The sequence below is a fragment of the Leptidea sinapis genome, chromosome 13 (genome assembly GCF_905404315.1).
Source record: "Leptidea sinapis chromosome 13, ilLepSina1.1, whole genome shotgun sequence".
NCBI classification, from domain to species: domain Eukaryota; kingdom Metazoa; phylum Arthropoda; class Insecta; order Lepidoptera; family Pieridae; genus Leptidea; species Leptidea sinapis.
Genome location: NC_066277.1, coordinates 10,313,345 through 10,319,390, shown reverse-complemented (window position 1 = coordinate 10,319,390; position 6,046 = coordinate 10,313,345).

Sequence of the window (6,046 nt, the reverse complement as noted above, 5' to 3'; positions counted from 1 at the left end):
AGCGTTAGAAATATTTATTATGCAGTATGTTAACTTATAAAGATAAAAAAGAAAATAGATTAAAATATAAATTCAAACATTTGTGTATTAGTTTATGTTATTTATTGTTAAACCGTAGTTAAATAACTATGTTCTTTAGCCGGCGGAATGTCCAAACAGATCAAGTATAATATGTGTATTGAGCCTATAGAACTAATGAGTAGTAGTTAACGCTTTAAATGTATACGGTTCACTGTATTTTGACCTGTTTTAACTAAATAACCAAACTTGATACACGTCGTTTTATTACTTGAAAATCTCAGCAAGCAAAAGTGAACTTAAACCACAATAATGACATCCTCTCACCATCCCCGAACTTTAACAGTTTCCACTGTCCTTACGTCAGTCTGTTAGTCATTGTTGTTATAGGTAATCAACATATTAACCACCAGCTCTTAATATGTTGAACACTCCCAACATACATTGCTATGCAGAAGACAGCTCTGGTGATGCTGTATACACGGGCTATGCAGGTCTCTCTTGGGAAATTGTTGACCAGTGCTGGGAGTAACTTGTATCTTCTATCGAGTCCTATAGTGAGAGGGTCGCGGAATGGGGTTGTATTTTGAACCTTGTCCGATTTGAAAGTAGAAGACTAAAGTTTGTGCGTTTACCACTTAGAAAAACCCCATTTGTCGTATCATCTCTCTTTAACAACACCTTCCTTAAAGCCTCGCCTAGTATCAGAATACTGGGTATCGAAATCTCGAGCGATTGCCAAATCCGCGGTTATCTGGAGGGCAAAGCCAAATTGGCATCATAAATAGACTTCAAACTGGCCTACATTCTAGCGCTCTACAAAGCTATCATCTCTGGTCTGGTGCATCCCCGTATCAGCTAGATTCATTTGACCGCGTGCAACATATGTGAACGGTTGGATCACTTGACGTTGCGTAGAGACATCGCTTCATTGTGTGTATTCTACCGCATTTATTTAGTGTTCCGAAGAGCTGTTTCACCTGATTCTTGCCGCCAAATTACACCTTTGCACGACACGCCACAAATTAGGATATCATCCCCACCACCTGGATGTGTGGCGGTCCTCCATAATGCGGTTTTCAAGAACCTTTCTTCCACGTACTACAAAGCTGTGGAATGAGCTTGCTTGTGCGGTGTTTCCGGGACGATACATGGGTACCTTCAAAAAAAGCGCGTACACCTTCCCTAAAGACTGAGACTTCTCCTGGGACTCCTCTCAGTATGGGGCTACCACAAGGGTCTATTCTTGGACCGTTCCTCTTCCTTATCTATATAAATGATCTTCCTAATCCTATAGAGAAAAAACATAAGGTAGTATTGTTTGTACGACACTTCACTGATTTTCAAAGTGAAAAGAAACCGAGCTATGTGTATGACGAAGTGAACGACATTTTATCTGACATCGTGTACTGGTTTAGCGCTAATAACCTATTGTTAAATAGCAAGAAAACTAAATACATTAAATTTACCGTACCAAATGTCAAAAATGTAAATGCAAATGTTTTGTTAAACGGAGAGGTGATAGAACCGGTGGAATCTGCTATATTTCTTGGCATAACTCTAGATTACAAATTACAATGGGGCCCCCATATTGAAGGATTGGCGAACAGACTTAGTTCTGCAGCATACGCGGTTAAAAAGATTAGACAATTAACTGACATAGATACGGCGCGACTAGTAGGTATACTTTAGTTATTTCCATAGTATTATGTCCTATGGTATATTGCTATGGGGCAACGCTGCCGATATTAATACAATATTTGTGCTGCAGAAGAGGGCTATTAAATTAACATCTTGACTGTTGCTTCTCAATACATTCTTGATAATGTAATGTATGATCATAGGCACATAAGTGAATTTGCCAGAAACTCATAACCATAATGTTAACACCAGGAACAGATATAAACTGATGATGCCTACTACTCGGCTAAGTCGAGTTAGTAAGTCTTTTGTAGGGCGATGTATATGCTTTTGCAACAAGATCCCAGAAAATGTTCAAAACAAAAGTATTACGTTATTCAAAAGAATTGTTAAAAAACGTTTGTGTGGTAAAGGTTACTGTAACATAAATGACTTTCTTAATGATACCACACATTGGAAATGGAGCGACCGCCCTCAGGCTATTAAATAATACGTTTAATTGTACAATGTTACTTTGTTAATGTTACTTTAATTGTAAAACATAATTTTGATGAAAAAAAAAGCCCGCCGAGTTTGTTGCGCCCATTCTTCTCAGGCCTGAGGCATTCATTTTGGAATGGGTGGTAGTTTTTTGACTTTCAATAAGTGATTTCACATCCTATTTTGAATAAAATATTTGAATTTGAATTTGAAAAAAAGGCCGGCAACGCTCCTGTGATTCCTCTGGTGTTGCAAGAGAATGTGGGCAGCGGTGATCACTTAACACTAGGTGACCCGTACGCTTATTTGTCCTCTTTTTCCATAAAAAAAAGATATTACTTATAATGTATCCAGTCAGCTGACAGTCAGGCCGCTGACTGACCGATTTATTGGTATAGGCATCGTAATAAAACATCTGTGTTAATTCATGACTGATTCGCGCAACAAGGGCTTAGTTTTATGACAGAGTAGGGATGGATACAAAACGTGTTTTATTAACTTTATAAACACTAGCTGCTGCCTGCGACGATATCTACGTGGATGTCTTAAAGCAGCAAAAATATTCTGCCTATATCTAGCGTGATAAGATAGTAGTTAAAAGTAGTACTGTAATGTCACTGAATCTTTACTTGTGTATTAACTGTTTTAATTATTTAATTGATTGAAATTGTGCATTGTATTTTATTAGTTTACTTTAGTGTTTATTTATATCGTTGAAATTAATTATTCTGTAACTACTGGCGGAGACCTATAATTGGCTCACAGTTATGTAAATTAACATATAAGGTAGCTAATAGCTGTTGGTCTTCCTGATAAATAAATAAATAAATAATTTGCGTGATAGAGTGTGTGTCGTTCCAACCTGTTGTAAATATTCATGCAAAATTAGAATTAATTGTACTTATTCAGTACCGTTGGGGCAGTAAAGTCCTCGAATGGCGATCGACGATCTGGTCAAGATCGCCGGAATACTTTGAATAAGGGCAGCGCAGGATCGATCGTCGTGGAAATCTTTGGAGGAGGCCTTTGTCTAGCAGTGGACGTCTTCCGGCTGATGATGAACCAATTTTTTGCGATTTACATGGACATACATACAGACAAATAGACAAATGGACAAACAGACACAAATTCTATGATGTACTTCTTTGGCTTCGGTCTTGTACACACAGCAAGTTTTCGTATTAAAAAAAAGCAATATACAGATTTTACGATTCTATTGTAATATAACGTATACATAATATTATGTTGAAATTTATAAACTATATTTATAGTTCCTACAGATACTTCAAGTCATCTTGGTGTGCGGCGCTATATGTGAGTGTGTTTGTAAATATTAAGGAGCATTTAACTATGTAGTTTTTAGAACTGGCTGATTAGAAAAACAAATATTTTAAATTTCGAACTCATTGTTAACCCGATGATGTATAAATTGAATTATCATTGTTATACACATAGAATAATAACGTTCAGAACGATAGTTTCATTCATAGTTCCTGTCAATATAGAAGTAACATTGTAATTAATGTGTGCGTGAGCGTCACGTACTTACACTCGCCAACACGCACACAGACAGCCAAATAATGTTGCAAGTGAATGAACATTTCTCTAAATCAGTAAATTGTAAGAAATACAAATAATAAATAGATTATATGTATTAAAGAAAGAAGAAATAAAACATAAATTAATAATTTAATAAACACAGCACGTATTTAATTATTCTTGCAACAATTTTTAAAGTGTAAGTAAAGAAGTTCTTTAGAATAGTTGTTTTTTGAAACTCGATGAAACGAAAAAGCGAGACGATGGAGGCGCCGTTTCCAGCTGTATGCGAGGTTTTCTAGGGTGCAGAGAATGAATTTCGAATAATATTGGAACTCCAAGATGGCCGCCGTGCAAAGTTATGATTTCAACAATATGGATATCGTATCCGAGGTTCTCGAAGATGCAGAGAATGGATTTGGGATTATTTTTGTAATCCAAGATGGCCGCTGCGCAAATTTATGATTTCAACGATTTTAGTTCCATGTGGCACAACAATTTTCACTGCAGCCATCTTAGATTTAAAAAATGATCCCAAATTCGATCTCTGCAGCCTCGAGAACCTCGGATACGGTTATCCATATTGTTGAAATCATAATTTTGCACGGCGGCCATCTTGGATTTCAAAAATGATCCCAAATTCGTTCTCTGCACCCTCGAGAACCTCGGATACGATATCCATATTGTTGAAATCATAATTTTGCACGGCAGCCATCTTGGATTTCAAAAATGATCCCAAATTCGTTTTCTGCACCCTCGAGACCCTCGGATTCGATATCAATATTGTTGGAACCATAAATTTGCGCGGCGGCCATCTTGGATTAAAAAAAAAACAAAAAGGCGCGTAACCGAAAATCGTGACGATTTGCTATGAAATTTCTCTCATACGTCGATAAAGAAGCTTCACTTCAAAAACATACTGTCGTATTGAGAACCTCCTCCAGCGGAAGAACTCGGGTTATATAGTACTTTCATAGCTGGCAACATATTTTTTTAATGGCGTCTGTTTTGTTTACAATATATTTTGCTGTTTTGACGAATGTATTAGCTTAAATTAAAAGTTGTGAAATACTATTTAGGTGTGAAATGTGATTTTCTTATCATAATTTTTATTATAAGACGCTTTCTGACACCCTTTCACTGCACAGTTAGTAATATTTCAGCTAAATTTCGCACACTGATTGTCCTGGAAGTTGACAGAATGACACTGATGCAGCGGGAAGCATTTGTGGTCATAAACGTCCACATTGAAACTGCTACATTTCATTGGGCCTACTCACGTTCTAAGCGTTATTATTCTAAGGTTATACAGCTTGGCGCTACCTTGGTGACATTAAATAAACACACAGGTACAACTACTTATCCGTAATCTTAAAAAAATGTTAAAAATTAAAATACTTACATAATTCTCCTAAATAAATTAATTTTCCATTTCGGAACAACCTGTAAGAAATCTAGACGCCGCGCACTAGCATATGCACTGACACCTACTTCGTGCTATCTTATGCGACCACATAAGGATGATTAAATTTTTGTTTGTTAACGGCCGTTTTTAATAACCTATCTATCCTTAGTTTGACTTACTAGATGTAGACAAAACTATCCTTTGACGTTTACTTACATTTCAATAACCTATTGACAGATAGCATTGGACTACAACTGTGTTAGACATAACTATGGATAGATAAGATCTTTTCATTAAACGGTGACAGCAATGTATCCGTAAGTTAAACTAAGGGTAGATAGGTTATTGAAAACAGCCGTAAATCGTGAGTTAAACATGTAATTTGTACGTTTGAAAATTTCAATCATTTACTTTAAATTTCAGAATTATTTTTTTACGATTAAGGTTAGATAGCTCTACCCGTTTGTGCATTTAATGTCGCCATAGCGCCACGCTGTATTAAACATTGTAAACATTAACGGCACCATGAAAAGTGCTTCAATAGTTATTTATGCAACTGTTGTGTAATAAGGGGTATTGAAACACTCATGAGTGTTTTAATACCTAATTATCAACAATTGCATACAAGACTTTATCAACACCCAGAATATGAATCCTCTTAAAGATTCTGAAACAGCCAGTCCTAATAGTAACCTAATATCATCCATTACTGATTATATACAAATACTAAGTATTAATGAAAGAATTATTTATTTTAGTAGTAATTTACATTTTGTATAGTGCAATTGTTAAGATTCACTTGAATGTTATGTCCTTTTGCAGCGTTTAAAATATCCGGCAGTGTGCTGTCAAAACTTGAATCGCTCATTTTTTTCAAGGAAAATGGCGGGGTTTCGAATAACCTATTTTGTTTTAGGGCGCGCCACGTTTTGCTAGTGTGGAACGCGCGTAAAAAAAAATGTC